A 24,176-nucleotide genomic window follows, 5' to 3' on the forward strand; every position below is an offset into this window, starting at 1 on the left:
ACCATTCTGATAAAATAAACAACTGCAGATGCTGGAAATCTGAATCAAAAACAGAAATTGCTGGAGAAACTCAGCAAATCTGGCAGCATTTGTGGGGAGAGAAAACAGAGTTAACGTTTAGAGTTGAATGGCCCTTCTCCAGAAATTACTCTTTGTTCCTTTTCTGCTGTATTCTATTCTATGACATTTTATTCTTAGTTTTGTGGGTGGGTTGGATGGCTGGTTTGTGATGCAGAGTATGCCAGTAACATGGGTTCAGTTCTCACACCAGTTCAGGTGATGTGGAGATGCCGGTGTTGTACAGGTGACTTCATCTGACAAAGGGACAGCACTCCGAAAGCTTGTGATTTCAAACAAACCTGTTAGAACTGTGAAGGTTTTGTGAAGACTGATGAAATTTGGTATGTCTGCACAGAGGCTTACCAATTTTTATTGATGCACCATAAAAAGCTTCTTATCTGGATACATCAGAGTGTGGTATGGCAATTGCTCTGCCCAAGACCACAAGAAATTACGAGAGTTGTGAACACAGCCCAGTCCATCACACAAACCAGCCTTCCATCCATTGACTCCGTCTATTCTTTCCACTGCCTAGGGAAAGCAACCAGCTTAATCAAAGACCCCTCCCACCCCAGTTATACTCTCTTCCAACCTCTTCCATCGGGCAGAAGATATAAAAATTTGAATACACGTATGAACAGATTCAAGAACAGCTTCTTCTCTGCTGTTATCAGACTTTTGATCAGACCTCTCAAATGTTAATGTTGATCTCTGTCTCTGCACCTTCTTCGTGGTTGTACGCTGTATTTTGCACTCTTGTTCTGCTACCTGATGCACTTTGAATGGTACAATCTGCCTGTAGAACACACAAAAAATACTTTTCTCTGTATTTTGGTACATGTGACAACAATAAATCGAACCAAAACCTTCTCAATTTCTCCCCTCACCAGAAGCATGCTGATTCTCAGGTTAAATCACCACCAGTTGTTTCTGTGCACTGACAAAGCAGCCCTCTGGTCCAGTAGGACTATGGCAACTTTACCTTAGAGGTCTCAGTTAGCTGGACAGCTGCTTTATATTGCAGACTGATGCCAATAGTTTGGGTTCAATTCCCACACCAGTTGAGGTTTCTTTGAAGTGCTTTCCTTCTCAACCTCTCCCATTGCCTGAAGCATGGTGACCCTCAGGTTAAACCACCACCAGTTTTCTGTCCCTAATGTGAGAAAAATCCGACAGACCTCTGGGAGTTAGGGGACTTTACCTGTCCTTTAGTGTTTTTCTTTTATCATATGTTCCCTGTTTTCAGTCCATTGACCACCATCCTCACTCCGGTTTGTGGTTCTGAAGACTACATCTCTTGTAAAGTAAAACTTGACATCTTTAGCAAATTTTCTTATCTTCTAGTGTAGTTCTCCTCCATAAAAAGTGATTCATGAGTACCTTGTATTCAATGAAACCCTCAGTGGGTTGTAAGCCTTTAGAATTCCCTCCCTCAAAGGGTAATGCCCAGGAATGTACCTTAAGTATTAGGGAACACTGGCCAAGAGAAAGTGCTGGCAAGCTGCAGCCTCCCGGTAACCCCTCTGACTTCAAGTTGCAATTTGGTGCTGACCAGTTGCTCTCCAGCAGCTGGAAGAATAGCAATCTGCATGTAAGTGAGGTGAGGCTAAATAAGAATAAGATGTTAATGCATGCAGACAGACCCCTCTCTGCTCACTAGCAAGATTCACATGCAGCCACAAAAACCTTCAGTGGAAAATCAGATTTCTTTAATATTTAAAGTTTAATTTTTAATTCTGGCTGATTTTGTCAACTATCTTGAGAGTGTCTATATTTTTCAAAGGCAGCAAAATTCAGCACAGTGAAAGTCAATATAAAATTGATTTGCTGAATGAACAGTTGAACAAGAGAAGGGCAAAGGGAATGTTTCAAAGATGTTGAGAACATAAGAACATAAGAACTAGGAGCAGGAGTAGGCCATCTGGCCCCTCGAGCCTGCCCCGCCATTTCATAAGATCATGGCTGATCTTTTTGAGACTCATCTCCACTTACCCGCCCACTCACCATAACCCTTAATTCCTTTACTGTTCAAAAATTTATCTAGCCTTGCCTTAAAAACATTCAGCGAGGTAGCTTCAACTGCTTCACTGGGCAGGGAATTCCACAGATTCACAACCCTTTGGGTGAAGAAGTTCCTCCTGACCTCAGTCCTACATCTGCTTCCCTTTAGAAAGAAAGCTTCTCTCAAGAAATGCTACATAAATGTCAATACATGTGAGACCTTTGTTCAGAAGAAACCAACTTGGAGGAAGCTCCTGTATGAAGAGACAAAATTTTTTGAGAACACCCATCGGCAAGAGGAAGTACAAAAAAGGAACGAGGAGGAAGGAATGCCAACGATCGCAAGGACAAGGGCCAATTCCACCTTCCAGAAACAGCAGCCAAATGTGTAGTGAGAGACAACAAGGTGCAGGGCTGGATGAACACAGCAGGCCAAGCAGCATCATAGGAGCAGAGAGGCTGACGTTTCGGGCCTAGACCCTTCATCAGAAAAGGATGTTTCGGGCCTAGGCCCTTCATCAGAAAAGGGGGAGGGGAAGGGGGTTTTGAAATAAATAGGGAGAGAGTGGGAGGCGGATAGAAGATGGATAGAGGAGAGGATAGGTGGAGAGGAAACAAACAGGTCGAAGAGGCGGGGATGGAGCCAGGAAAGGTGAGTGTAGGTAGGGAGTTAGGAAGGGGATAGGTCAGTCCAGGGAGGACGGACAGGTCAAGGGGGTGGGATGAAGTTGGTCGGTAGGAGATGGAGGTGCGGCTTGAGGTGGGAGTAGGGGATAGGTGGGAGGAAGAACAGGTTAGGGAGGCAGGGACGAGCTGGACGAGCTTTTCTGATGAAGGGTCTAGGCCCGAAACGTCAGCCTCTCTGCTCCTATGATGCTGCTTGGCCTGCTGTGTTCATCCAGCCCTGCACCTTGTTGTCTCGGATTCTCCAGCATCTGCAGTTCCTACTATCTCTGTGTAGTGAGAGATGTGGCTCTAGGATCGGGCTCATCAGTGGCACAAGCACCCACAGAGCCAGTGACCAGCAACACTGAATTTCATTCACAAGTGATTGCGTGATGAGATATACATTTACATCAAGTTTTAATTTCCTTGTTTCAGTTTTTCAAATAGATACCAGCACCTGGTTGAAGAATTGGAAATTTTCTTTGTAATTTGGTCATAGCGCAAAAATCAAATTTGTTGTTTATTCAGCTCATTGTGAACTTACTTTGTCAACATCAGTAATCATTTTCATTTCATATAGAACATGCTGTCCCAGAAAACAGTCCCAGTGTATAGTGGAAACAGTTATTGCATCTTTTAAAGGAAACATAAACAAATATTTGAAGCTGCAGATAGCAGGTTATGTGGGGAGATCAGAGTGTTGAGATCTGTTTGGATTAATCCAAAAAAGAACTGGCATGGATAAAAATGACCGTGATATAAATCTTCTCATTCACAGTGAGGCAGTTAAGATTTGATTTGATTTGATTTATTATTGTCAAATGTACCATGATACAGTGGAAAGTCTTGTTTTGTGTACTCACCAGGCAGATCATATCTTATGTAAGTACATCAGGGTAATAGGACAGAGAAGGTGCAAAAGTCAACTCTAATATATGAGAGGTCCATTCAAAAGTCTGATAACTCTAGGAGGGAAGAAGCTGTTCTTGAATACGTTGGTACATGTTTTCAAACTTTAGCACTGCTGCCTCACAGCGCCAGGGACCCGGGTTCGATTCCAGCCTCAGGCAACTGTCTGTGTGGAGCTTGCACATTCTCCCCATGTCTGCACGGGTTTCCTCCGGGTGCTCCGGTTTCCTCCCACAGGCCAAAAGATGTGCAGGCTAGGTGGATTGGCCATGCTAAATTGCCTGTAGTGTTCACAGAGGTGTAGATTAGGTGGGTTATAGGGGGATGGGTCTGGGTGGGATGCTTTGAGGTTTGGTGTTGACTTGTTGGGCCGAAGGGCCTGTTTCCACACTGTAGGGATTCTATGATTCTAGGATTCTATGATTCTGCCCAATGGAAGGGGTTGAAAGAGAGTATAACCAGGGTGGGAGGGGTCTTTGATTATGTTAGCTGCTTTCCCAATGCAATGGGAAGTGTAGATGGAGTCAATGGAAGGAAGGTTGATTTTTATGATGGACTGGGCTGCATTTGCGACTCTCTGTAATTTGTTGTGTTCTTGAGCAGAGCAATCGTTATACCATACTATGATGCATCCAGATAGGATGTTTTTTATGGTGCATCTACAAAAATTGGTAAGAGTCATTGTGGACTTGCTGAATTTCCTTAGCCATCCGAGGAAGTAGAGGTGTTGGTGTGCTTTCTTCACTGTAGCTTCAATGTGGATGGACCAGGATAGATTGTTGGTGATATTACTCCTCGGAACTTGAAGCTCTATACCATCTCCACCTCAGCACCATTGATACAAACAGGGGTCTATCCTCAACGCCACTTGAGTCGATCTTAAGTCTTTTTGCTTTGCTAACATTGAGGGAGAGGTTGTTGTCTTTACACCATGCCACTGAGCTGTCTACCTTTTTCCTGTGCTCTGTCTTGTCATTGTTTGAGATCCGACTCATTATGTTGCAGACATCAGCAAATTTGTAAAAAAGTTGGGACTGAATTTGGTCACACAGTTATGAGTGTATAAGGCATATAGTAAGGGGCTGAGTGTGTAGCCTTGCAGGGCACAATTGTTGAGGATTATTTTGGAGGAGGTGTTGTCACCTGTCCTTACTGAATGCGATCTGCAAGTCAGGAAGTCAAGGATCCAGCTGCAGAAAGGGAAGCACAGCCCTAGATCTTGAAGTTTGCAGAAGAGTTTAGTTGGAATTATGGTGTTAAAGGTGAAGCTAAAGTCAATAAATCAGAATCTGATGTAGATGTCTTTGTTATCCAGACATTCTAGGGAAGAGTGTTGAGCCAGGAGATGGTGTTTGCTGTGCACCTATTGTGATGGTAGGCAAATTGTGGTGGATCAAGGGAATCTCGAGGATGAAGTTGATGAGTGCCATTACTAATTTCTTGAAGCATTTCATTACAAAGGGTGCCAGTCGCACTGGGCAGTAGTCATTAAGGCACGGCGCTGGGATTACAGTGGCCTTCTTGGAGCAAGTGTGAACCTCTCATTGGAGTAAGAAAAAGTAAAAGATGTCAGTGAATACTCCCGCCAGCTGGTTCGTGCAGGATCTGAGTGCACGGCCGGGGACTCCAGTCCAGTTGCTTTCATTCTCAAGACATCTGTAGCGGTGACTGTGGGTACACTGTACCCAAGGCTGTCGCGACAGGTGACATAACTTCACTGAAGTTCTATTAAAAACAAGCATTGAAAGTATTGAGTTCATCAGGGAGGGATGCATTGTCATCAGCAATTCTACTCGACTTCACTTTGTAGCCCATTGTATCGTATAAGCCTCGCTACATGCTTAATGGTCTAAGGAAATGCAAACACAGTAAAATAATTGAAAATTGGAATTAGTTTTTCCTAGAAGAGAGAACACCACAGGTCGAGATTTGTATTTTAAAATCAAGAAGAGATGGGACAGTAGGGATATCAACTTCCACACACAGGAAGGACTTGGCCATTCAGCCCCTTGAACCATCTCCACAATGTGATTAGACCTTGGTGATGGATTGTAACCTGAGCGCCAGGTTCTTACTTCCCGAGAACCATTCCCCTCACCTCCTCCCTGCTTACCAAGAATCTATTGCTGTCTGAAAAATATTCAAGGACTCTCCTTCCACTGCTTTTTGAGGAGGAAAGTTCCAAAGACTCATGACCATCCGAGAGAAAAGAATTGACCTAATCTCTGTTTTAAATGGGAACTGTCAGCCCCTAGTTGTAGATTCCCCAACAGGAGGAAACAGTTTCTCCACATTGCCAAAACCCCTCAGGATCTTATACATTGTTAATCAAGTTGCCTGTACTCCAGCATAGTGTATCCAACCTTTCCTCATGAGACAATCTAGCCATTCCAGGTACTAGTCTAATAAATCTATTCTGAATTGCTTCCAATGTATTTACATCCTTCCTTAAATAAAGTAACCAACACAGTTAATGGTACTCAAGATGTCATCCCACAATTACCCTGTAAAACTGAAACATAATCTCACTAGTTTTGCATTTAATTCCCTGCTGAATAAACAATAATATTCTATTGACTTTCCCATTTCCCTGTGCTGATCTGTACGCTGACTTCCTGCAATTCATGCACAAGCACATTTGGTTCTCTCTGCATCTCAAAGCTCTGCAATCTCTCACCATTTAGATAATGTATTTACTTTTTATTATTCCTGCCAAAATACACAATTTCATACTTTCTTAATTTATACTCAGTCAGCCACATCTTTGCCCGCTCGCTTAACTTACCCATATATCCCTTTGTAACTTCCTCATCTTCCCAACTTTTCAAAGTATCTTGTGTCATCAGCAAATTTAGCAACTATGCCATGTCTTCATCCAAGTCATTTATATACATTGTTAAATGTTGCCCTAGTACTGCTCACTGTAATGCATCACTTGTTACACCTTGTCAACCAGAAAATGGCCCATTTATGCCTACTTTCTGCTTATGTCAATTTTCTATCTGTGCCAACATGTTACCCCAACACCATGAACTTTTAATTTTGTTATGACCTTTGATGTGACACCTCATCCAATGCCTCTGAAAATCTAAATACAACAGTTCCATTTATCTGCATCACATAGTTACTTTTCTTTATTCATTCACAGGATGAGGCCTTTGCTGGTTAGGCCAGCATTTATTGCCCATCTCTAATTGCCCAGAGTGCAGTTAAGAGTCAACCAGATTGCTGTGGGTCTGGAGTCACATGTAGGCCAGACCAGCTAAGGATGGCAGTTTCCTTCCCTAAGGGACATTAGTGAACCAGATGAGTTTTTCCTGACAATAGACAATGGATTCATGGTCATCGTTAGACTCTTAATTCCAGTTGTTTAGTGAATTCAAATTCCACCATCTGCTGTGGCAAGATTCAAATCCAGGTTCTCAGGATATTACCTGGGTCTCTGGATTAACAGTCCAGTCATAATACCGCTGGGCCATCACCTCTCCTTAACTTCTTCAAAGAACTCCAATAAACATGATTTCTCTTTCTCAAGACCATGTTGACGCTGTGTGATAATCTTGAATTGTTCTAAACGCACTGCTGTTTGATAATAAGTCCAAACATTTTCCCTATGACAAATATTAAACAAACTTACTTGCAGTTTCCAGCTTCTGTTTCCATTCTTTATGTTTGAATAAAGGAGCTACATTCATTATCTTCCAAACTAATGGGATATACCTGAATCTAGCAGGTTTTGTAAAATTAAAGACAGATTCATTTCCAGTCATGAGAGATCTAGACTGAGGTAACAAAAAAAAGTTAAGAATGAGAGCAGCATGACCCTTTTTCAGGCAGAGCATTATGAATCTGTGGAATGTACTACCAAATATAGGGGTTGAAGCAGAGAGCATGTCAAGAATTGCTTAATTTGGTGGTTGAAGGGTAAGAGAATAAATAACAGGATAGGGGAAACAGAATGAGCACATGGAGGGATACTGCTTGTATTATAATAATAAACCTCCACACTGACTGGCTGAGCCAAATGGCCTGTTTGTGTATTGATGTTTATTTAAGCCAATAGGAATATCGTACCTACAAGTCAGATGAGCTATCCAGCTCCCAGAGGATGAATAACAATTTGGGCACAGCAGAACTTACCTTACGCTGAAAGTTAACTGTTAACTTTCAAATTCAGTTTGATATTTTCTGTTTTTATTGTGGATTGTATCTGGTTGTGAATGCAAGGGTACTGACCTTCCTTTCCATGCTATTGACCTGGCAATGTACATTCCAGCTTTTATCAGAAATAATTTAAATTTGCACCATTGGCAAAGGATTTTATTTTGATTTTGAACCAGAAATAAATACATGTCACAAACTTTCACGAGGTTTATTATGATGTTTGATGCTTTTGATTTGACAGTGTGAGTTTTTTATTTTCTTTTAAATTTCAGTTTTCCCATTTCGATAAAGCTTTCCATTTTAACAATAAATTACAAAGTCACATATTGGAAACTTCATGGAATATTGTATAATTTTTCAATGCATTTACTTCACAATGTGCATTTTCTACGCATTTTTAAGATCCAATTTTTGCATTGATACAGGAATTAATTTAATGTTTTAAAACCAGAATGTAAATATCACAGAGTTTACTTAGTTTTATTTGAACTTTCAGTTGGTTGAATTTTCCCAAAAATCTGACTCACGGTTAGGACAATTAAATAGTTGCTTGAAGCACTTCTTTCCTCAATCACATGCATCACAATTATACTTTTATATATAAGTATACTTTTGTATACTTCAAAAAAAAAATTCATTCAGGACAAGTTGGCACCACTGGCTAAGCATTAATTTATAACTCATCCATAATCACCCAGAGGTCAATTAAAAGTCAACTGTGTTGCTGTGGTTCTGATATCATATATAGGGTAGGCCAGCTTAGGATGGCAGATTTCCTTTCCTTAATAAGATTACTGAACCAGATGGACTTTAATAGCCATCAACTATGGTTACATGGTCATCATAAGACTAGTTTTTCATTCAGATTTCCATGAATTAAAATATTACCACTTACCATGTTCGGATTTAGTCTGCAGAATACACTCTGGTGTTCTGGTTTACTAATCCAGTCACATTAGAATTGTGCAAACCCCACCACCCAGAAGTTCATACAGAATCAGTGCTGCAGGGTGAATGGTATTTAATTATTGGGGATGCAGAATCAATGGTATGTAATAATTGGGGAAACAGTGTGAATGGTATATAATTATTTAGGATTAAGTGTGAATGCTTTTTAATCACTGGGAACAATGTGAATGGTATTGAATTACTGGGACACGTGATAGTTATGTAATTATTGTGGATACAGTATTAATTGTATTGAAGTATTGGGATTACAGTGCTACATATGAATCATATTTAATTAATGTTACATTACGTCTGGCATTGAATTATTGGGAACACATTGTGAACGCTATTTAATTATTGGGGATACAGAGTGGATTATATGTAATTATTGGGGAGATCATGTGAATGGCATTGTATTTTGGGGGATACAGTATGAATGGTATATAATTCTTGGGGATACAAAGTTAATGGTACATAATTCCTCAGGACACAGTGTGAACGGTATTGAATTATTAGGGATACAGCATGAATGGTATATAATTCTTTGGGATACAGTGTGAATGATATTCAATTCTCGAGGACACAGAATGAATGGTGTATAATTCTTTGGGATACAGAGTGAATGGTATATAATTCTTGGGGATACAGTGTGAATGGTATATATTGGTGGTATGGAGTGAATGGTATTGAATTCTTGGGGATAAAGAGTGAATGATATATATTATTGGGGATACAGTGAGAATGGTATATAATTCTTGGGGACGCAAAATGAATGGTATATAATGGGAGGCAATGGCCTAGTGGTATTATCACTGGACTGTTAATCCAGAGACTCAAATAATGTTCTGGGGATCCGGGTTCAAATCCTGCCATGGTGGAATTTGAATTCAATAAAAATATCTGGAATTAAGAATCTAATAATGACCGTGAATCCACTGTTGATTGTTGGAAACACCTATTTGGTTCATTAATGTCCTTTAGGGAAGGAAACTGCCATCCTTACCTGGCCGAGCCTACTTGTGACTCCAGACCTACAGCAATGTGGTTGGCTCTTTGGACAATTAGGGATGGGCAATAAATGCTGCTAGCCAGCAACGCACTCATTCTGTGAATGAATAAAACAAAACAATTCTTGGGGATGCAGAGTGAATGGTATATAATTCTTGGGGATACAGTGTGAATGTATATATTGTTGAGGATACAGTGAGAATGGTACATAATTCGTGGGGATACAGAGTGAATAGTATATATTTCTTGGGGATACAGAGTGAATGATTTACATTATGGGAACACAGTGTCAGTAGTGTATATTTTTGGGGATACAGGGTGAATGGTATATATTAAGGAGCTACAGTGTCAATGGTATATATTTTTGGAGATACAGGGTAAATGGTGTATAATTCTTAGGGATATAGTCTGGGATTTCATGAATTGGGAAGTGTTGCTGCCCTTTGACCCGAACGGGCCCCTCACTTCCGGTTGGAGACGTGGCCGCCGCCGCCATCTTGCCGGCGCTAGGATCGCCGCAGGTTCGGTTTGTCCGTGCACCGTCCATTCTCCGCTGCTTGGCGACAATCTCCTCACAGCCATAGCAACGACAGCAACCGGCCGAAGGAGAGGCCTCCGGTGGACGCGAAGATGGTAAGAAAGGGTGAAGCTTCGTGGCTTTAGCCGTGCTGCACTTTTGGCTGTCAGGCTGGGCCTGCCCAGGGTAGGCCGCAGTGCCCACAAAGAGCTTTCCTGAGACCTCAGTCCCGTTCTGTATCGCCCCCACTGCACTGAGCAACCCATTTCACAGGTCATCTTATTGAATTAACCCCGGCACTGGCCTTTAAACGGTGGCGTGGCTGATATCACAGCGAAACTGGACTAAATCTAGAACAGAACTGGCTTCTTCCCCTTTTAAAGAAGGACACTGTTGTTAAATATATTGTGAAGCTGGAGGACCACAGCCGGTCAGGCAGCATCAGAGGAACAGGAATGTCGATGTTTCGGGTTTACACCCTTCATCTTCCTATCTCTCTCCACTGTTGTTAAACGTTGTTAGTGGGTCTTAATTGGCATTGAAACTAATGCGACATAGCTCCTTGCAACCCATAAAGTCAGACTGCTTTTAGGAGTGGCTTAACTAAGACTTTTCATTTGTCAAAACTTCTGCTCATTTACCATTCTCCATCAAAATACTCAATTTCGTGATCCTGGGGTGACTATAAATAAATGGAACAATTCCTTTGTTAGGTAGTCCAGGAATTAAGGTCTTATTTGGAAACCCTTAGAGCCTTTTCAAATGATTGTTTTTTTTTTAAATAGTTTTTGTATTTCCAGCAACATCTAATTTCAAACGTTTACCTTTTCGCTCCTTTCTCTTTAAGTCTGTTTCATACCCTTTCCTGTTTGGTTTAGGGATGGCCTGTTGCATTTTTTCACCATCTCGATGTGACACATCATCACTTCATATGTAACAGTCCAGGATTGAAGTGTTACTAGCTCACCTTGTCATGTTGTTTGAGAATAATTCAAATCAGGTTTTAAAATAGACTTTTTCTTTTAAAAGACAGCATTACGGACACTTTACCTGTACGCTTGTTTACTTACTCATTGAAGTTGAGTTAGTCTAAGGTACAGTAGGTGAACTTTGAGTTTTTAAATTGCTCTCACTAAGCTATATGGTCCTCATTGTCTTCATAGTAGTTTTCTGTTATAAATATCTTTTTGATGGTACAATACTGTTCAGGGAAAATTAAACTTTGGGTTCCATCTCTTTATCAATGTAAAAATAATCTAAATCTTTGGTAATGTGATCACTTTTTGTGAAACGTGTGCCAAATTTTATAACTTGCATATCTCATTTCGATTTCTTTTGTGTTGATTAGAAGCTACAATTTTGATCTTAAAATGGTTCAGGCTGCAATTTTGCTTTTTCAGTTTCGAAAGATGGAACAATGATGCTGTTTGGAACTCAATCATAACTCACACTTAACGCCTATGTTGGTTCAGAAATTGGGGTTCTTACATGGCTGTTGTGTAGCTATTTACTACAAAGGCGTGCAGATGGTGTGTTAAGTTTTAGAAAACTACATGTTGGTGATGTACTTCTGTTAAATGGAAATTTAAAGCTGTAGTGTTCTTTGTCAAATGTTATCCTTTTTCTTGAAACGCACTCCCAGCTCTCTGGTGAGTGGCTTTTGTGTGTAGCAGACTTGCTGCGATATGGAGCATAGAATTTCCAGTTTGACTCCAAGTTTTTACTGAATAAACTTACCTCGGACAAGACAGCAATTGGCCAAAGCCATAGCCATGGAATGAACAAGAGCTGGTGCTTTGTTCGATGTTATTGACCTGTACTGTAAAGTGTTTTTGTGAATGTGTAATAATCATAGAATTGGACATGGCTGGAATTGGTTATGATTTCAGGTCATTGCAAATCTACACCATGTTTGTGTGGCTAACCATGATTAATTACAGGCCAGTCACTGTTAATGGGTCAGTCCTGGAACTGTCGTCTTCTAGGTCACTTAACCACATGGACTGCAACAGATCAAGAAGGCATTACCACCTGAAGGGCAATTGGGATGGTCAGCCAAAACAATCTCCCATGGATTTATAAAAGCTATTGAGCAAAGTGTTAATTTATAAGGGCAGTGCCTGGATTGGGGTGTATTAGCTATAAGGAGAGGTTGGATCAACTTGCATTGTTTTTACTAGAGCATTGGGTCAATCTGACAGACACTGTCATGGGAGGTGGTAGGAACAGTTATGATACCAATGTTTAACAGGCATTCAGACAGGGAATAGAGAAATGTAGACCATTTGCAGGCAGATGGAATTAGTTTAGAATGGCATCTGGTCAGCACAGACATGGTAGACCAAAGGGCCTGTACCTATGTTGTACTATTCCATGTCCTAAGACGTAAAGGCTGTCAGCACCATGGAAGAAAGATAAAAATGCTCAGTCATTATGTTCAAATTAATTTCAATAGACTTTGCGGCCCTAAGGGAATCAGGGAATATGTGGACAATGTGAGAAATTGAAGGTCAAAAATCAGCCATGATATTATTGAATGGTGTAGCAGGTTTGATGGGCCATATGGTCCAATTGTTATTTCTGCCACAGTGGCTTGGAGGTAGTGTTTAGGATGGAGGTGTAGGCTGTGTGACAGTCTGCCAGTGTTTCACAAGCCTGACATAATAGAGTAATGTTAAGAGACTTGCGGTTGCGTTTATTAGTCTAACTCAGTATCTCAACCATTTGTTATTGAGAGTCTCATGTGGATACAAAGATTTACTTAATTTTGCATATGCTTGAAACGTGAATGCCAGGTGATTTGAATTTTGACATATTGCCACTGGGAAAACTGTAAACTGACTAAAGAAATTGTAGGCTCAATAGAGGAAAAACTATGCAAGTTTTTTTTTTAAAGTGCAAATAGAAGTAAGTTACCAGATTGTTCGGGTGAGTTGCCTGGGACTGCAGTTTATGGACCAGCTGCCCTGGCTGATTGGAAAGAAAGATCTTGTATTTATATTGCATTTTCAAGTCTTTGGGATGTCTCATAGTGCTTCGTAGCCAAAAGTCTTCAGCAAGAAGCCCAAGGTTGATGATCCATCTCAAACCCTTCCTGAGATCCTCATGATCGTAGATTCCAGTCTTCTGTCATTCCAGTTCATTCCACGTAATGCAAAGAAAGGGCTGAAGCCACTGAATTCAGAAAAGGCTTTGGATGCTGAAATATCCTGGAAATAGTTTTGAAAAAGTGCTTTGAAACTTGCCGTGCCCTTTCCAACCTGTTCCAGAACAGATACAACATTGTTAGGGAAATAAAATGTGGGAAAATGCCCAGGGATGACATGATCATCAAAAGCAGGACAAATTCAGTGTGGCCAATTACTGGCTCATTGGCCTGTTCTCAATCATCAGCAAAATGATGGAAGCTGTCGTGAGTGGTGCACTTAGCAGTAACCTGCTCAATTTGGTTTCTGCCAGGGTGACTTAGTTCATGATTTTGTTACAGCCTTGGTTCACTTGAATTCAGAGGTGAGGTGAGATTGGCATTGAGATAGCACTTAACAGAATTTAGTATCAAGAAGTCCTGGCAAAACTGAAGTGTATGGGAATTGGGGGAATGTTCTTCATTGGTTGGAGTCCTGCATAACACAAAGGAAAATGATTGTTAGAGTCCTTTCGCCTTGTTCCCAGCACATTGTGCAATCAGTGAACATGAATGTTTTCCATTCTCAACTGCTTGGCTGCTTGAGTCTGTATTCATATGCAGCAAGACTCAGACAATATTAGGCTTGATTTGATAAGTGACAAGTATTGCTTGTGCCACATGAGTACCAGGCAATTAATATTTCAAACAAAAGAGAACCTGCTAATTACCCCTTAATGAGCAATTGCATTCTAATCAATTCTAACCCTGGGGGCTTTACCAATGACCAAAAGATTGAAATTGACATGCCATATAAATATTGTAACTGCATGACCAGGTTAGAGACTGGGAATTATGCGGTGACTAACTCATTCGCTATCTCCCAAATGTCTGCAAGCAGAAGTCAGGATTATGGTGAAATCTTCCTCACTTGTTCGGATGAGTGCAACAGCAAAAATACTCCAAAACCTAAACAGTTTAAGGACAAAGTAGCATGCTTGATTGATATCACAAGCATTAACATTCACTGCACCATCACCATTGCAAATTAGCAGCATTGTGTGCCATCTGCAAGATACATTGCAGCTGTTCCCTAAGATTCCTTTAGCCCCTTTTTGAGATCCCTCCCATTTAGAAGACCAAGGGCAGATGCGTGGAAGTTTCCCTCCAAGCCAAGTGCCACTCTGACTCGAAATTATGTTACCATTTCTTCACCCTGCCAAAATCCTGGAATTTCTTTCTGAACAGTAGTGTGTTTGTGTGTGTGTGTATCTATATCACGTGGATTGTAGAGGTTCAAGGAGCTAATGCCATTATCACCTGAAGAGAATTGGAGATGGGCAACAAGTGTTGGTGTAGCCAGTGATGCTCACAACCATTCAACAGAATTAAAAATAAACTACTTCAGAGCTGTAGTTACTGTTGTGTTGTATCCCTCTCACTTTTTTAATATTCGTTCATGCAGTCACTGGCTAGTCTTGTCTTTATTGCCCAGAAGATCATTTAGAGTCAATCATGTTGCTGTGGGTCAGGAGTCCCACGAAGGCCAGACAATGTAATGACAGCAGATTTTCTTTCCGAAAGGGCGTTAGTGAACCAGATAGGTTTTTATGATTGACAGTCGTTACATGGTCGTCATTGGGCTAACTTTTTATTCCAGTTTTTAAAATTAATTTTAAACATCACCATCTGCCCTGTGAGATTTGAACCCATTACCCCAGCACATTAGCCAGGGGCCCTGGATTACTCGTCCAGAGATGTTACCAATACAGCACAATCTACTGCCCGAAGACTATGGGCTGATCTGTTAGAAATCTTCAAGATTGAGAAGTTTCAACATCGTTGACATGCAGGAATGATATTTCCAGTTTAGGATGTAAAACAAAACAAGGGGGTCACAAATAAACAACATTTGCTAATAAATGCAGTAAAGAATTTAGGATAAATGTCTACTCTCAGAGAATGGCCAATATATGGAACCTATTATGACGTGGCGTCAACTGTGGCTTGGTTGGTAGCACTGTAACTGAGTTAGCAGGCTGTGGACCAGAAATTTGAGTGGAACATATGAATGGAAATAAAAGTAAGCCATTCAAGCAATCAAAAGATTATGGCTGATCTTGGAGATAGCAAGTGCAGATGCTGGAGTCCGAGATAACAGCGTGGATCTGGAGGAACACAGCAGGCGAGACCGCATCTGAGGAGCAGGAAAGTTGATGTTTCAGCTTGGGACCCTTCTTCAGAAAATGTTTCATGGCTGATCTGTTTGTATTCTACCTACACCCACTGACTATTGATTCCCTTGCTTAAAAGGAATCAGTCTACCTCTGACATAAAAATGCTTAATAGTCCTGTCTTCACTGTTTTGAGAGTAGTGTGTTCCAAAGTTATGCACCCCTCTGAGAAAAGAATTCCTCTCGTCTGCCTTATAAAGGGGACCCTAATTTTAATACCATGTCCACCTTTTGGATTAGATGTTACACAGGAGCCTTATGTTGCCTTGTGTGGCAGTAAAAGACCCCCTTTGCACCATTTTTGAAGAAGAGTAGAGGAGTTATCCTACTTGTATCGATCAATATGAGAGGTCACTAATTTACAAACATCCAACTTAATGAATGCAATCCCCTCCAGGGGATTTGTTAATTTTAAAGATCTGACATACAATCACTTCCTCACACTTAGGAGCGGAAGTTGTATATTGTCCTGTGTTCTGTTCCAAATTGCATACAAATTGACTTGTGAACGGATTCGAGAACAGGAACCAGTTTGCAACTGCAGGACTGCTTATATTCATTTCTCATCTGAAATCACTCATTTTTTGCTGTGAGCAAATTGTCTTCTGCATTTCCTGTACTAAGACACAGGCCACATTTCAAAAAATTCTTCATTTGTGTAAAGTGCTTCTTGTGTCTTAAGATTATGAAAATATAGAAATGCCAGTTGTTTTTTGACAACAGCACACATGCGTTTGAGGGAAAATTGGACTAATATTTGAAAGGGAGAGAGCTCGGTTATATTAATAAGGTTAGGTGAAGTAGGGTGGGAGGAGCCTTGTCAGGAACGTTAACATTGATACAAACTAGTTGGGATTAGTATCTTGTAGGCAAACATAACAAGTATTTGATTATAGACAGATCCACAGATTAATTATCTTTTTAGTTGTGTTAATTGTGGGATAAATATCAAGTAGGGTATGAAGAGGACACTTTACCTCTGAGTAGCACAGACTTGATGGGCTGAATGGCCTACTTCAACTCCTGTGTCTTATGGTTCTATGCTGTCTTGCATCCAACTGACTAGGTAGATAAACCTTGGCTTTATCTTTTATCTTAAAGAGAACACTGCCAAGAATACCACACTTTACTCAATGTTCTGTTAGCTCGGTACTGAATTATTGCATTTATTTGCTGTGGGGCTGGAATTGCACTTTAACCCATAGCCTTCTGACTCAAATGTGCATGTTGTCTCTGAACCCAGCTGACACCACTGAAAGGGAACACTGACACCTCAGTTCTCTAGAATTTAGTTTCTGACTTTAGTCTTACTCATATATGCAATCAAAACAAATAAAATGCTGAAAATAGACAGCAGGTCATGCAGCATCTGCGGAGAGAAAAACGAGAGATTTTTTTCAGGTGGTTTTGTGAGAATTGGTATAATTATTCATTGTTCCATATCCACTAATACCTTTTAATTATTAAAAATCTGCTAATCTCTGGTTTGAAGCTAACAATTCATCCAGCAATAACTAATACTTTGGAAGTGTTCCAAATTACCACTAACCTTTTGTGCGAAGAAGGAATTTCTATCTACATTTCATTTCTTCTGAAATGCTTGGCTCTAAGCTTTAGGCTGTTTTTTCCGGTCCTGGACTCCTCAACCTCTGCAATGGTATTTCTCTTTATCCTATTGAATCCCCTCAGAACTTGCATCAAATTACCCCCAAACCTTTTCTCTTTTAGAGAATGCAATTGTATGCTGCTTCTGATTTTAATTTGTATTTAGACTTGCATACGGAACTTGATCATCCGTTTGAGAGTAACAAGGGAAGGTGTAGAAAATGTATTATCTTTAAAAAGAGTTAATGCGTGTATTCTGCCTTAATGTAACTTGACCAGCTGATATGGTGCTTACTAGGGCACTGGGATTTGAAAGTACAGTAGCTTTGTATACCTTTTGATGTACCTTAAGTCCTCTATGTTACAGTACTAAGGTCTTTACAGTAAATAGTCAATCATGCAAGGTTAGCCAGGACCAGGGCCATTGTAATGGAGTCTGGTGTTTACTATGCAGGACTTTCATACTGAGAAGCAAGACTGATGACCACAAATCTGCTGGTTGTCCTCTCAAAACTAGCATAACTACAAAGTGAAGGAAAATTATGCTTAATGTTGCCTCTTCCTCATTTGATATAATTTAGAAGCGAGGTGTGTGTAGCCTTTTGTTTACTAGGGTAAAATGAGGTTAGTGACTTTTTTGACTTGATGGTCTTATTCTGAGCTTTGCTGGTAGCCTCTTGTTTCTTCCCCTTTGCACCATATACTAGTCAGAATCTTGGCAAGTGTATTTTTCCCAAGTAACTGCAGATGCCAGTTTCTAAACAGCTGTAGAATGGTTCTGAAATTGAAAAATAGATGTGTGTTTACCGCATTTATGTGGAATTTCTTGGTGGAGAAGCATAGAATCGTTCTTCAGCATCTGATGGAATGGGATCATGGCTGATCCCTATATCAGCTATGTCTTCTTGCACTATGCCCTACTATGTTGCCTGGAAAAAAAAAACGTGGAATGTAGACCAGTGCCTGCTCAGTGATGCAAGAGACCAAATTTTTCATCATTCTAAGGACTTAATTTCTAGAGCAGCATTGTAAAATTGACTTTGGCATTGAAAATCCAATTCCAAGCTTGATGACTGCAGTATAAAAGTGCTGTCAATTACTTTGCAATTGTTCTGTGAAAGACTAAGAACAGAAGGTGCTGAAGCAGACATTTCACATTACTTCTGTGAGCATGCCCTTCGGACTTTAAATCAAAGCATTTCTTTGCTATTTACAATGAGCTTGATCCGACTTCTGATTTTGTCTGAAATCAAACTTGGGAAAATTGATGCCAGTATGGTAGAAACAATTTGTTCCTTGGTAATTGACATCTGCCATCTTTAGTAAAGTTCACCTAAATTTAAGCACAATTTTGAACTTCGTGACTGAAGTTCAAGCAGAATATTGATAAGGTTGCTAACTAGCTAAGATGTCTGCAGCTCGAGCTGTGCATTGCTGATTCTCACCATGTGATTGTTATGCACCATCTGTTCCTTTTTTGAAGTATCTGTTATTGTAGTTATGAATTCAAACAGTTATTGTAGTTTTAAATTTAGAACCCTGCTTGATTTGACATTCATTGACAATTAGCTTGCCTGTTCTAAAATTGTCCCGAGATGATAAAATACATCTCGATTACCTTTTGTGCTAGAGCAAATTCAGGGGCGTTGTTCTGTCTGCTCATGTTGTCTACAGTGCATAGTGTTGCTGGTTATTAATTTTGTGCTTTTATGTTCTAGAAACATCCTATTTGAGACCGTAATGACTTTAACATGTGTTTTTATCCGGTCTTCATTTCTTCCTCATCTATATCAACTTGGGAAAGATTCACTTTAAGATCTTGAGTAAAGTTGTCTAAGGTTGTCTGAATTGGTTTGTCACCTAGCCTGGAAGTGACTCTTCTTCCAGTTCCCCTCATTTGTGGTAGAAAACATATGGAAGGCGATGGCTTAGTGTTGTTATCACCAGACTGTTAATCCAGAAACTCAGCTAATGTTCTGATGACCCAAGTTAGAATCCCGCCATGGGAGATGGTGGAATTTGGACTTAAAAATCTAGAATTAAGTATCCACTGATGACCATGAAACCATTGCTGATTGTCGGAAAAACTCATCTGGGATCACTAATGTCCTTCAGGGAAGGAAATCGGCCATCCTCACCTGGTCTGGCCTACGTGTGCCTCCAGACCCCACAGCAATGTGGTTGACTCTTAACTCCCCTCCGAAATGGCTGAGAAAGCCACTCAATTCAAGGTCAGCTAAGGATGGGCGATAAATTTTGGCCAGCCAGCAATGCCCATGTCCCAAGAGTGAATGAAATAAAATAACAAGTCTATAATCAGTACCCTGAACCTCCATATAACAGTGTAGCTCAGGTCAGAAAGTGCAGGATTAAATACACCTTCCACCATTACATAGTACTGTCTGCTGATCTTTCAGTTTTCTGTACCACTGTGAAGGCAAAGTTCGACAATTTTAATGTGACAAGAGGAAGTTCATTGTGTGTTCATAGTTATCAGAGAACTGTGAACATATTGAATCAGAGTTCTGTACCCTTTCTAAAGCTTTACCCAGTATAAAAATGAATCCTGGTGTATTCCTGGAAAAATCTATGTAAAAGCCTCTGATACTTGGATAATCTCAGGTTAATTGACAATTACATTCTTGTGTTGTAGTAGTGTAGCCATGTACTTTGTTTGGAAGTTTTGGTGGAATATTCTTCCCCATGTTCCTTAGTGTTAGTAACAGGCATGGTTGAAACCTTTGGTGTTGTGGCTGCTGAAGAGGCTTCGTTAGCTATAAAGATTAGGTTCTCCACATTTGTGTTATGAAGTTTGAAGTGCTATTGTGTATAGATCTGAATAATGTCATCGTACAGGTTGTACATTGTTCCAATATTGGAACAAGATTGTGTCAAATTTAATTAAAGGCTTAAATTGCGTCAGATTTGAATTGATCCCGGTGTATTTGATCATAAAACAAGCTGGATTATTACTTAATTGTCTATGACGTTTTATGTAATTTACTTTCTTCTCAAGCATTTTGAGGTTTCCCTCCATGAAATGAGTTCTAGTTCTCTTAAAACAAATCCAAACATTTAAGTTTCAAGTTGCCGCACGTTCAGTTACCATACCTTTTGTGCCAAAGTTCCCAACAATATATCTAGTATTTCTTAAAATAAGTTTTTTGTTTTTACTCATTGTTAATCTTTTCAAGGTATTTTATTGTTATAAGTTTATTTTTTCCCCTTGTGACTGGAGATGTAATTCAGTGGAAGTTAAACAGTAAAGTGGGATTTCCATTCCTATTCAAATTGACCAATCTTAATTCAGTGCACCACAGAAAGCCATTATGACTTCTCACAGGGACTTTTTCAGTATCAACCAAAAGAACTGCAGATGCTGTAAATCAGGAACAAAAACAAAGTTGCTGGAAAAGGTCAGTAGGTCTGGCAGCATCTGTGAAGGAAAAAAGAGTTAACGTTTCGGGTCCGGTGACCCTTCCTCAGAGCTGTGTGAGACTTCATCAGTGTCTCTGTGTTTATGGACATTTTTTCTGCCAATTTGAGTTCCAGAATTGAATGGAACATGGATTTATCACTTCCTGGAGAGATTTGTTTGGATTTGGAAAACCATGGCCTGATAGTGACCATGATGTGGAGGTGCCGGTTTTGGGCTGGGATGGACAAGGTCAGATGTCACAAAAAGTCAGCTTACAGTCCAACAGATTTATTTGAAATCACAAGCTTTCATAGTTCTGATGCTCCATCAAGTGAAATGACGAAGAACCCTGACAAAGGAACTGTGCTCCGAAAACTTGTGATTTCAAATAAACCTTTTGGACTAAGTCTGGTGTCATGTGACATCTGACCTGATGGTGATTGAGGCAGATTCCATTGGAGGTCTTGAAAGAGAGCTGGATGTATATTTGAAAGTGATGAATTTAGATGGTTATGGATATAGGGCTGGAGAACTGGTCTAGCTGGGTAGCTCTTTCAGGCGCCGATACAGAAGTAATGGGTCTTTCTGTACTGTAAAATTCAGTGGTTCTACAGAATTTGAATATTTGATTTAACACCTTGTTTATAATCTGAATTGAATGATGCAAGTGTTTTTATTAAAAGAAACTTGTTTATTTATGTAACGAATGTGGTCTTTTCTACTTAACTAACACGACCATCAAGGGAGCGGATTTTTTTTTGTGTTGGATGCTGTGCAGCTGCTGGACCTACTTAATGTAGCTGCATAGGTGCAATTTTTGCAGTCGCTTGTTTTTATTCATTTGTGGGATGTGGGCGTTGCTGGCTGGCCAGCATTTATTGCCCAAACATAGTTGAGAAGGTGGCGGTGCGCTGCTGCCTTGAATCGCTGTAGTCCACCTGCTGTGGGCTGACAACTTTGTACTTATTGATACATTTTGCAACAGCTAGAAAAAGTTTACTTAAAGCAACAATAAAGCACATTGGAGCACAACCCTTTTGCCCCCTAATATTTGGACTGACTGCTTCTTGACATTTGTGTATGTGTGGATATTGAGTGAGGACTGGAGCTGGCTTTCCTACGATAGTGACCATTGTTATAGATTCACAGCTGGGGATTAGTTTGTTCAGATAAGAAACTGCAGATTTAGAAGTATCTGACTTCAGAAGAAACAAGGTCAAAGAGAAAAATATTTTGAATGTGCCTTTTGAACATGATTGAAGTCTTACATTGTTTACCGTGTCTTGACAGTCCATAGTTCACTAGTTGTGGGCTAATTTGGAATAGTTGTGTAATGCTACTGTATCTTTTGAGCATTGGCCTTATTAAAACATTTGTTATTGGAGGTATTTATTTATTTTACTGCGTCCTGTGACAAAAGCATAGGGTTTTTAAAAATAATTGATTCTGGTAACGAGTTCACATTGAGATCCATCTTTCCCTAGATACCTGTGTATAGCTAAATTGAATGAGTTATTTATAATAGACTTCTGGTGCAACTAAATTTGCCTTGTCCAAGGGTTGGAATTTATCTGTAACCATGTTTACGCTTTTTCTCCTCCACCCCAGGTGCTTTTGGCTACGGCTGTTTGCACCAAAGCTGGGAAGGCGATTATCTCACGGCAGTTTGTGGAAATGACAAGGACCCGAATTGAAGGCTTGCTGGCAGCATTCCCTAAACTAATGAACACTGGGAAGCAGCACACATTTGTGGAGACAGAGAGTGTGCGGTATGTGTACCAGCCACTGGAGAAACTCTACATGGTATTGATCACAACTAAAAATAGCAACATCTTGGAAGATTTGGAAACACTTCGTCTCTTCTCTCGAGTGGTAAGAGCAATAAACCCAAGCTGCTGAAAATGCTGAAGCTGAGACAATCTGATCAGGCAATATCATTGAAAATTAGTGCAGTTGAATTTCTTCTTCATTTAGATCATCCAGAAATCAGCATTTCTATTTCTTCTTTTCACTACCAATGCAAAATTAAGAATGGTTATGTAAGAAGTTCATCGGATGTGAATTACCATCCCAAATAGTAACTCATTGGGACCTGTTGTTTATCTGCAGCTGACCTGGAGGAAAGCATTGCAAAATAAAACATATTTGACAGGGGTTGGGGGAGGGGCAGAAATGTGGCACATTGAGGAAATAAATGAGCAAGTTGGTGCTGAAAAAAATGTCATCAAACTTGATCTACTGATGTTGTGACATTGTATTATTTACTGTTGGATTTATGTTTTGTGCCATAACATTAAGAAAGTACAGGCTTCAATCCTTTTAAATGTATGAATAAGTCTGCTAAGACCAGAGGATATAGGAGTGGATGTAGGCCATCTGCTCAGCCATTTGATCATGGTTAATATGTTTCTCAACCCTGCCTTTTCCCTGTAACTCTTGATCCCCTTACTAAACAAGAATCTATCTAAATCTCCCTCAGTGACTTTGCCTCCACAGCCCTCTGAGGCAAAGGGTTGCACAGATTTACCACCCTCTGGCTGAAGACATTTCTCCTCATTTCAGTTCTAAAGGGTCATCCCTTCACTCTGAGGTTGTGACCCCAGGTCCCAGTCTCTCTTGCTAGTGGAAACATCATCTCCATGTCCACTCTATTCAGGCCTCTCAATATTCTGTTAAGTTGCAATCAGATCCCCCCTTATCCTTCTAAACTTCATTGGCTACAGACGCAGAATTCTCACCCGTTTCTCATATGACAAGTCCTTCATCCCAGGTTACCGTTCTTGTAAACCTCCACTGCATCCCCTCCAAGACCAGCACACCCATCCATCCTTAGAAACGAGGCTCAAAACTGTTCGCAGTATTCCACATGTGGTTTGACCAGAGCCTTATACACCCTCAGCAGTACATCTCTGCTCTTGTATTCCAGCTCTCTGAAAATGAATGCTAGCATTTACATTTACATTTGCATTTGCCTTCTTAACTGCCACATGTAAGCCTACATGTTCACCTTAACGGAATCTTCAGGTAGGAACATATAGAACGTAGAAACAGTACAGCACAGGAAGGGGCCTTCTGGCTCACGTTGTGCCGATGGGACTCCCAAATACTTTTGTGCTTGGATTTCCAAAGCCTTTCCCCACTTAGAAAATAGTCTGCGTCTATTTTTCCTACCAATGTGCATAACCTCAGATTATTCCATGGTTAATTTCATTTGCCACTTCTTTGCCCACTCACTTCACCTGTTCAAGTCCTCTGCAGCCTGTCTGCTTCCTCAATACTACCTGTCTCTCTATTTATCTTTGAGTCATCTGCAAACATAGCAACAGTTCCTTTGTCCAGATCATTAATGCATAACATGAATAGTTGTGGTTCCAAAACTGACCCCTGCAGACCTCTTCCAGTCACCAGCTGCCATCCTGACAAAGACTCCTTTATCCTAGACAACAAGGTGCAGGGCTGGATGAACACAGCAGGCCAAGCAGCATCATAGGAGCAGAGAGGCTGACGTTTCGGGCCTAGACC

The 24,176-nt window shown here is 40.4% G+C and overlaps 1 protein-coding gene across 1 annotated transcript in view; it reads left to right on the forward strand.

Moving 5' to 3' along the window:
* LOC109919114 (coatomer subunit delta) overlaps positions 1-24,176 on the forward strand; it is a 315,806-nt gene that overhangs the window by 259,203 nt on the left and 32,427 nt on the right. The window lies entirely within an intron of this gene.

This window comes from Rhincodon typus, chromosome 32 (genome assembly GCF_021869965.1).
Source record: "Rhincodon typus isolate 14 chromosome 32, sRhiTyp1.1, whole genome shotgun sequence".
Taxonomy (NCBI): domain Eukaryota; kingdom Metazoa; phylum Chordata; class Chondrichthyes; order Orectolobiformes; family Rhincodontidae; genus Rhincodon; species Rhincodon typus.